The sequence below is a fragment of the Octopus bimaculoides genome, chromosome 1, assembly GCF_046866305.1.
Source record: "Octopus bimaculoides isolate indiv1 chromosome 1, ASM4686630v1, whole genome shotgun sequence".
Taxonomy (NCBI): domain Eukaryota; kingdom Metazoa; phylum Mollusca; class Cephalopoda; order Octopoda; family Octopodidae; genus Octopus; species Octopus bimaculoides.
This window is the reverse complement of record NC_142928.1, coordinates 169,267,240-169,277,239: the sequence shown is the minus strand read 5'-3', so window position 1 is coordinate 169,277,239 and position 10,000 is coordinate 169,267,240. Positions and strand designations below refer to the sequence as shown.

At 35.6% G+C, this 10,000-nt stretch overlaps 1 long non-coding RNA gene and 1 other non-coding gene across 3 annotated transcripts in view; both read right to left on the bottom strand.

The window, feature by feature from the left end:
* LOC149137852 (uncharacterized) overlaps positions 1-9,646 on the bottom strand; it is a 74,980-nt gene extending 65,334 nt beyond the window's left edge. The window contains exon 1 of the long non-coding RNA XR_016244249.1: positions 9,485-9,646. This is a non-coding gene — a long non-coding RNA (uncharacterized LOC149137852). The remainder of the gene's footprint in view (positions 1-9,484) is intronic.
* LOC106883135 (uncharacterized) overlaps positions 1-10,000 on the bottom strand; it is a 274,310-nt gene that overhangs the window by 112,773 nt on the left and 151,537 nt on the right. The window lies entirely within an intron of this gene.

The following is a 10,000-nucleotide window of genomic DNA, read 5'->3' as shown; positions in this document are numbered from 1 at the left end:
ATAATTTTCTGGTTCTTTTATATTCTGTTTGACTGCCTGTTTGTAACCACTCACTAATGATGTCAGAAACGAACACGTTAGAAATGCGCGTGAATTGGGCCACGATTATTTGTGACTTGTCTGGCAGAAACGTTAACACGCCGGTCGAAATGCTTCGCGGTATAACGGCTCTGTGAATTATTGTGAATTACTGTGAATACTGTTGTGTTACTTTGTGAAAACTGTCTCGGTGAATAATTGTGATTTTTGTGGGATTATTACGGTTGCATTTCACGTGAGCTGTTGCATTTTTCCCAGCTATGGCAAGTGGTAATGTCTCCAGTATGGAGAGCTACGCCAAGGCCACTGCGGTGAGGAAGCCAGTGCCGCTGGAAACCAAGTTAATCAAGTTGGATATGGAGGAGGTGACCAGAAGCAGGAATTTGATAGAAGTTGAGGGAGACTCGTACAAATTATGTCCCCCAAAAGAGACTAAAGAAAATAAAATTCTGAGGACAGTAGAGTATCGTACACAGGCTGTCGAAACCGGTAAAATTTAAATGGTGACGGAAGAGGAAATAGAGGAGTGCCTGGGTGAAATTGTCAATGAAGCCACGTACATCAACAGAGGAAGAAAGTTCGGTACGGTTGAGGTGAGGTTCGCCACTATGGAAGAGGCAACCAAGCATGCAACCAACATATTAAGAAGTGAGAAAATAGCATTACTACCAAGTTATAGAGGAAGAAGAAGTGTGAAAATACGAATTCCCAGAGTTACACCAGATATTAAACCAGAGTGGTTGGCTGCAACAGTGCTGGCTGCAACCAAGGAGGAGCGGAAATTGGGACCAGTGGCGAAAACAAAAGTGTGCAAATGGTGGGGATTTGGACTCGAAATGTGGCTTTTTGCCACATTCGAGGACATAGAAAGAATTCCCTACCAGATAGAAGTGAGGACGAGAAAACGTTAAATGTCGTAGTCGAGGGAAGAAAACCAAATTGTTATATATGCGGGAAGAGAGGTCATATGAAGACCAAATGCCCCCTATATGAGTTCACACAGCCACAGCAAGAGAAAGCACAAGCAGAGGAGGAAAAAATTGTAGACCACACTGAGGAAATGAAAGAGAGACAGAAGTGTGAAACGGATATGGTTGGTGGAGACACCACCCCCTAGAACTGATTATTTGCAGTTGTTAAAGACGGACGTAACAATGATTAATGGAAGAAAGGTAACGCAAGTGTTTGAATTTTTTGAGTTACAAAACCGTTAAAATGTTTACATGATGTTGAACGTAAAAGTGAAAAACTGGATAAATGTAACCACCCGACTCCGGGGATCGAGTGGACATTGCGCCTCATTTTTTTTCATTCTTGCATATTATCATTTTATTTTAATTACCCCGATTTTATGTTTGCGTTTTGTACTGTCTTTATGTTTTGTGATGTCTTAAAAATTTTATGTATAGCCCTTTATGGGTAATAAAGAAATCGGCATTTCGTCTGCCGTTACGCTCTGAGTTCAAATTCTGCCGAGGTCGACTTTGCCTTTCATCCTTTCGGGGTCGATAAATTAAGTACCAGTTACGCACTGGGGTCGATGTAATCGACTTAATCCCTTTGTCTGCCCTTGTTTGTCTCCTCTATGTTTAGCCCCTTGTGGGCAATAAAGAAATAAGATGTGAATAACGAACATTCTATTTTAATGTGCTAAATAGATTTAAGTATCACATATTACTTCTGTCTGTTTCTCTACCTACCTACCTACCTACCTACCTGCCTGCCTACGCATCTATCTATCTGTCTAGTTAGCTATCAATCTATCTGTCTTATATATATATATATGTATCTACATATATGTGTTTCATATATATATATATATATATATATACACACAGACAAAGAGAGGGAGAGGAGATGGATGCTTTTATTGACATAGGAAGGATAAAGATAGATATATTGTATCGCACAGCACACTGAAACAGTAGACGACATACCACACGACCGGCATACAATAGTAGAAATTATGTATTTTTTTCTGTTACAATGTCTTTAATTCAATTTTGGTGTTAGGTACATTTAACAATTTTAAAAGTAAAAATTTGATAGAGAAATACAGGGAAATAACAATAAAACCGTGTTATTCCATTGCAGACGTAGACGTAGAGAATAACATTGCTGCAATGTAACGATATCAATAAAGCTATCCACGCTTCACCAATACAAACGCCTAAACTAAATTACACTATCGTTACGAAAAATATGTTGCTAACAAAAAAATCTGAAACATTGGTGCAAGGCTATAAATCTAAAGTGAATACATATGGTCGGTTAAATCGCCCCTGCTACGCACACTACTTAGCTTTAATGGCCATATTGCTTTCCATTTTAGTTGTTTCGCTTATGCAATAGTAAGAACGACAGAGATTGCAATAACGATCATGCTATTTGTAATAATAATTGTATAGGTTTGAAACTTAGGTATAAAGCCATAAATAGTTTTTTTTTTTTTATGGGAGAGGAACAGTTCATTAAATCGATCCAATTATTTGAATAAAAGTTGTTTTACCGAAGCTTATAGATGAATGATGTTATCGTCGGTGAGGTTTTGAACTCAGGGCAAGAAATCTCGAGAAGAAAATCCATGTTATTTTGTCCGACATTCTGCTGATTTTGCTATGTAATGATACAAATTATCTCACATACTTCTGTCTCTGAAGAAATGGGATATATTAGCTGATGTAGTTAGAGATACAGTATGCTTGGAAGTTTAAAAAAATAATCATGGCTAGGTGTGCTCAGCCACAGCTGACCTGGAACTACGTAGTCACAATATAATGCAACTTTTGCGGGCAGAAAAGCTTTAGATTTTGTCCACCAGAAATGCAAGAACATGGGAATTTGAATATTCCCGATTTTTTGATTATGTAGGCAGAATATGCAGGAAAACTTGTTTTGTGTTTGGTTTCCCAAGTGTTTCAAATTAGAGTTTCTTCTCAAGCAAGCCGTCACATATATCCCAACCTGATGTCAATGTAGAATGTATACCTATTCTGCTATTCTCCAGCTAATTTTGATAATAACATTAATTATATCTGGCATCAAAGTTTTATCTATTTCAAAATGAAAACCAAAATCAACCAAAGAGATATGAATTAAAAATGCAAAAATAACATAATTAAAGAGAGTAAAACAACACACACACAAAATATATAAATTTAATTTTCACAGTATGCTTTGTATTGAATTTTTAACTAAATTTATCTCTACTGAGAAAAAAAGAAACGTTAATGATATCTTGCCAAAAGAAGGAAAGAAAATCCAACGGAGATGACGTGGCATATGAATATACAACAATATATTAACCAGAGGTAGGAAATCACATTGTGAAACAAGAACCGAATGTTCGAAGTTTTCCATTGTTATTATTAACTTTGAGCAGCCTGAGACTGTCGTTTTGAGGTGGTACCTGGCCACGAGGCAGCATAACTCTATTACACGTTAGATGCCGGTTTCATCCTGCGTGAAAGGAGATTTATCCGGTGAGAGAACATACTTAAATTTTGCTTGAACAGGTTCAGATTGATAATCAATCATACAGTAATTCTCTCTATTTGTCCATATATTTCATTCCGTTATATTTTGTATGTCAATAGTTAGAAGAAATTAACTTAAACTTACGCTACTAATGTCATAGTTATAATCAGCCAAGAAGCTATACTGATGAGATATACACGAGACGTGTTTGAAGATTATGGAAAGAATCCTTTCATATGTACATCATAGACAACTTCTAAATTCATTTTTATTTTTCACATAAGCTTTCCATTTTGGGTTTCAGTTACCTCTACTCGGAAGAGAAGTTAAAGAATTGGAACGAAAGTTGCTACCTTGCTACATGCAGAAGAAAAAAAACAGGAAGTCACATGGATAATGAATACTACCAGAACATGGTTTGCAATAGTATGAATGATACTCATTGTCCTCTATCGTCGAATAATGATGATGATAATAATAATAATAATAATAATAATAATAATAATAATAATAATAATAATCCTTTCTACTATAGGTACAAGGCCCGAATTTTTTTTGGGGGGGGGGGTAGTCGATTACATCGACCCCAGCGTTTCACTGGTACTTAATTTATCGACCCTGAAAAGATAAAAGGCAAAGTCAACAACGGCGGAATTTCAACTCAGAACGTAAAGACGGACAAAATGCCGCGAAACATTTTGCCTGGCGTGCTAAAGATTCTGCCAGCTTACCGCCTTAGTAATAATAATAATAATAATAATAATAATAATAATTGTTTCAAAATTTGGCACGAGAAGGGGGTTAGTAGATTACATCGACCCCAGAGCATGACAGGTTTGTATAAATCCTGAAGACAAGAAAAGTAAAGTTGACTTTAGCAGTAATTGAACTCAGAAAATAAGAGGACGTAAGTAAACACCACAAAGCAATTTGTCCGATGCTCTACCGATTCTGAGAATCTTTCTATCACAGTACTTTTACGAATGTTTTTCGTGATGTACGTAATTCTTATGATAATAAAGGAAACTCTTCATGTATTTTTCAAACCATGGAGAATAAAGAGATAAATGATACTTGATTATATCTAATAAAAGAAAAACATTCTGTAACTTGTATTTAAAATAAACTAAATAAACAAATAAAACATTAGGAATTACCTGTGATATGCCATTTTTGTAATATACGTAATCACTGACGTCTGCATTCAAAATTAACCCATTGTCTATTACACTTCAGGACATTTTCAGGTTAATTGTTTTACATAAGAGATCATGTGGAGGATGTCAGAAGACATGTTTTACATGAATCTGAAGAGTTTTATCTTATACGTTGTGTGTGTAAGTGTGTTTGTCTGCATTTGCGTGTGCGTATGTGCGCGTACGTGTATTTGTATGCGAGTGTGTGTACCTGAATATATGTCTTTGTGTGTGTGAGTGTATGACAGAGTGTTTCGTTGTTTTTTTTCTTCTTTTTTTATTACATATATTTTTGTTTAAATCATTAGTTGCTTTTTGTTTCGAAATGATATCGTCTGCTTCTTCAGTTTTTACCGTCTGCTTGTACGTCTATCATTTTCCAACAGGTGCAGATGTTGTGAAAACGTGCTACGTGACATTATTTGAATGACTGCACCGCTGAGAAAACTATGTAGGTTGATATATATGAAATAAACGATGTACTACTATAATAGTTGTTACACACATACACCCTCCATGTATATGTTTGCGCGTAAGTGTATGCGTATATATATATATATATATATATATACATATATATATATATATATATATGTATGTATTCATATGTATATATATATATGTATATGTATTTATATATGTATATTTGCGTTTGTATATGCTTATACATGTATGTTTATATTTATGTGCCTATGTACCAGCATTAAACTAAACTTATTAAAGAATGTGTGCTAATGTGAGAGGAACTTCTCAACACGGGGGCAAAGCAGCTAAAGTAATTTTACTTTAATTGCTACATTTCTATATTTGTTCTACACAAATTTTACCGACGCGGACTACTACCACTAGTCTCCTTGGATTCTACTCTTTCCATATATACACATGTGAAGGTATGCATCTCACCTATATATATATATATATATATATATATATATATATATATATATATATATATATATATATATATATATATGTAGCTGATAGGGAGGGATTATTAATCAGGGCAAAATACTTCATAAGCTCTCTGTTGGCACACCAGGCTAACAATTTTATTTAGATTAGTTTAAGAACTCCAAGTATTCTTATGGCAGGGTCCAAAGTGATGATTCATCACAATTCTATATTGTAAATCCGTGTCAAGTCAATACATTGTGTCAGGGCACTTGTAATAACTCTCATTAGTGCTACTGGTAATATGAAATCCAGTACAAACTGATGCATGGTCGGTTCGCCGGCGATTAAACGGGCATCCCCAACTACGCTTGCCTGGTGTGGAGCGTTGCTAGAACCAAGGTTCAACGACTATCTAGAAGTAGCACGGATCTTCAGAAATTCCAGGTTGGTGTCTGGAGTGCTGGAAGATCAGATCACTGAGAGCGAGGCACTCTTCAGCTTTTGTTACTATATGTTTCTAAGAGTAGGTCATTCTGTTATATAACCAGGCGTGCAGGGAAGGGCATTGAACATTTTGGGGATCTTTTGCTTGCACTCGAGATCATAACGCTCCCACATTCCTGAGCCTGCGACTCATATTGGTACTGAATATCTTGCCCTGGTTTGCCTCTGGATCATGTCAGTAAGGTGGAGAGGGTCTGTGAGGTACTGCGCAAGCCATATTGGACCTAAAATTTTAGGTTGTGCAATTGCCGGCGAGGTAACTTTGCGATGCCCGGTCGAGAGGATGCGGCGGTGAGAATGGAAGCGGTGAACATTACTCCGGGGGAAGCTGACCGTAGGAACAATAACCTCATACATGGGCATTGCTGGCATTTTGCATGGGTCAGTGATGGTCTTCCTCAGTCACAAGTGGACAACTCTTAGCAAGTTAGATTAGCAAGCTTAGAAAACAGAGCATTTTAATACAGTGACTCTTAACCTGAGCAATGTCACCTCTTCGATAAAGGCGTCGTTAACTTATAAAGAAAGGTGTAATAAGAGAGAAATGAATGTTATATGCTGATGTGAATAAAATATTTTAAACTAAGAAAAATTCTGGTATTGTGAATACATTTTTAAAAGGTCTTTTCAACATTAGCATGTGTGTTATCCTAAGATCCAGTATAATATTTCACTATATAAACCTTTTTTAGCATTTTCTCTAAAAAGTTAACAAAGGAGATAAGATTTTGTGCAAGTATCTAAAACGAAACACATACTTGATAGAAAAGTGTAAGAAAACAAGATAATAAAACCATTGCACAAAATTAGTTTCTTTCTTATCTAAATAATCTGTTGTAATTTGTTTGGGCAAACAGCACGTAAATCACCATTCGATGAAAGGAAGGGCTGAGCTACAAAAGATTGAAAACCATTGCTCTAAACATTATCTGTCGGCAAAGTTGAATTAAATTATACTAACAATGTAAAATTAAAGCCAAAACAATATGTTCATATTAACCTGTAACCGCAGGACAAAAGCATACCGCATTTTCCCCAAAACATGTTAATCCAACGAAAAATTTATATTTTATCACAATCTTTCGTTTCTCCTTTAGTATTTTGAACGATCGTCTCTTAGTTTTTGTTTTCTTCTCTATTTCAGAAGGAAATTTGGTAAAATTATAAATTTCTTATATTCAATACACTCTACTTTACTTATTTGTCCAAAATCATGCCATTAGCCGCTTTGATTATTTTCTTTTATTTCCATTAATTTTAATTGTGGAAATTACCCTTTACTAAAAATATAATAACCTCTTTTTCCTAAATATCCAAAACTTATTTGGAGGCTTAGTTATAAATATAGTAAGTTGATGACCAAAACAGGGTTTCATTCATTCTTTTAATGAACTGCTCTTGAGCGCTACTGGTAACAAATAACCCAGTACAACCTGTCGCATGGTAGGGTCGTCGGTGACTAAACTGGCAAGCCCATCAAGTTTGCTTGGTGAGGATGATTGCTGGACACCCTGTGAGACGAAAAGTAAGACCTGTCAAAGGGCGGAAGAACAACAAGTACCATGGTTGTGGTGAAGTGCCTGTGTGCTCCATTGACACGGAGAGCTATGCTGGAGGGAGAGAAATCTTCAAGGAGATCTTACCAGGCCAGGCAGGTCGAAGGTTAGGAGACAGATTAAACCTTAACGACAATAAATCGAAGCGTCGGCAGCAGGGCGTGGATTTAGTTATCGACAGGACCTAACAGATCAGATTCCTGGCTTTGAACTAGCTGGATATCATGCAGAGGATCTTGAATACAAGACAATGGATGAGACCCTAATATTCCTAGTTAGATGGAAACTGCGGGACCACATGGAACAGCACCCTGTGACTCCTATAGTATGCGCAACCGAAACCCCTAGGAGCGTCCTATGGAAGACCTAGATGAGATGAGATAATGAACTTGTTTAATCTAAATCGAACCAAGCTAATTTGTTAGTTATTCCAAACCTGTTCAACCTGTTCCGGCATAGTGTACCTCAGACTACATTATCTGATACACATTCTCATTTTGAAGTAGTAGGATTCGATAAGAGTTAGATTTGGCTACTAAATTTAATAGATCGACCACTATTGTTTTATTGTCTCATTGTCGAACTTATTATATCAGTTGCTAGGCTTAATCCGTTACCATGGTTAGCAAAACTACCTGACACTTGTGAATACATTACAAATTTTGTTGTCGACATTCGGGTCCTCATCCCACTAGTTTTGGATACCATAATAAAGATTGTGCGTGCTGCTAAACGTAATTTGATAAAGTCCATAACGAAGACACTTTTGAAGGATAATAGACATGTGAGGAATTGATTACTTACACACACACACACACACACACACACACACACACATACATACATATATATATATATATATAGAATATATATATATATATATATATATATATATATATATATATATATATATATATATATATATAGAATATATATATATATATATAGAATATATATACATACATATATAAATATATGTACATGCCCTGTAAATATATATATATATATATATATATATGTGTGTGTGTGTGTGTGTGTGTGTGTGTGTGTGTGTGTGTGTGTGTGTGTGTAGACAAAAATGGGACAAGAACGTAAAACATCCAAACAGTTAAATGATACAAAAAAGGGACAACATAACATCTAGACAAACGATACAAAGAAAACAAGGACGGGTCATTCGGAGTTTTCTATCCTCAGTCGAGCTCCAGATTATCTTTGCAATTTCGGCTGGTTATACTCGAGATTGCTCCAATCTGGCCAGCCCCAAGGAAAAACTAATCTAAGAGCATTAGATTCCTTGGAAGAAAGCAGCGAATGTATACAAAAACAAGGATATAAAAAAAACAGAGAAATGTTACACAAATACAAATGCAATTAACAGGACATAACAACAAATGTTTTTCGACTAAGGACGAATTAAATTAAACTGGCGTGTGTGGAAATAATGCCTTACGGCAGAGTCATTACATTTGACAGGCACAGGGAGGAATATAGATGTTGCACGGATGGTAGTCGAACCAAGAATGGGTCACGTGGGGAGAAAAGAGAGAGAGAGAGGTAGAGGCACAGGGATAGAAGAATTATGGAGGGGCGAGAAAAATGAAAGAGACACAGTGAAGTGAAAGAGAAGGGAAAGTGAGCATCTAGAGAAGGCCAGGAAATGTGAGAGAGGGGGAACGAAAGAACGAAGAGTGGAATGAACGAAGTGTGAAGGAAAGAATGAAAGAATAATAGAGTCTTACAAAATTTATATATATATATATATATATATATATATATATATATATACTTACATATAAGAAGCCAAAGTGTACGTACTTACAAATAAGAGACCAAAGTGTATATACAAGAGGGAGCGAGGTAGACCAAGTATGTTATGGTGTCGAAGCAAGAAACTCTGAATCCTTGAGTCATATGCCTCGAAGCTTATGGATGAAAGAACGTGTGTGTATGTGCGTATGCGTAATAGATAGATAGATAGATAGATAGATAGATAGATAGATAGATAGATAGATAGATAGATAGATAGATAGATAGATAGGTAGATAGATAGATAGATAGATAGATAGATAGATAGATAGATATAATACTGAATGTTGTACTTATCTATATATATATTGATTGGGTTTAGAATATAAAATTTGTGGTAAAAAAAAATCAATATGTAGAACTGCTATTTAAATAAGATATAACAAACTATAACGATATTATTGATGTTTCCTCATTGCATAGTTCAGTCGATTTCAGCCTAGAGTGAGAATATTGTAACTGTAAATACCAATCTTCAGAAACCGTGTAAATTGCAGGGTTTCATTTTCGCACAGTAAATTTCTT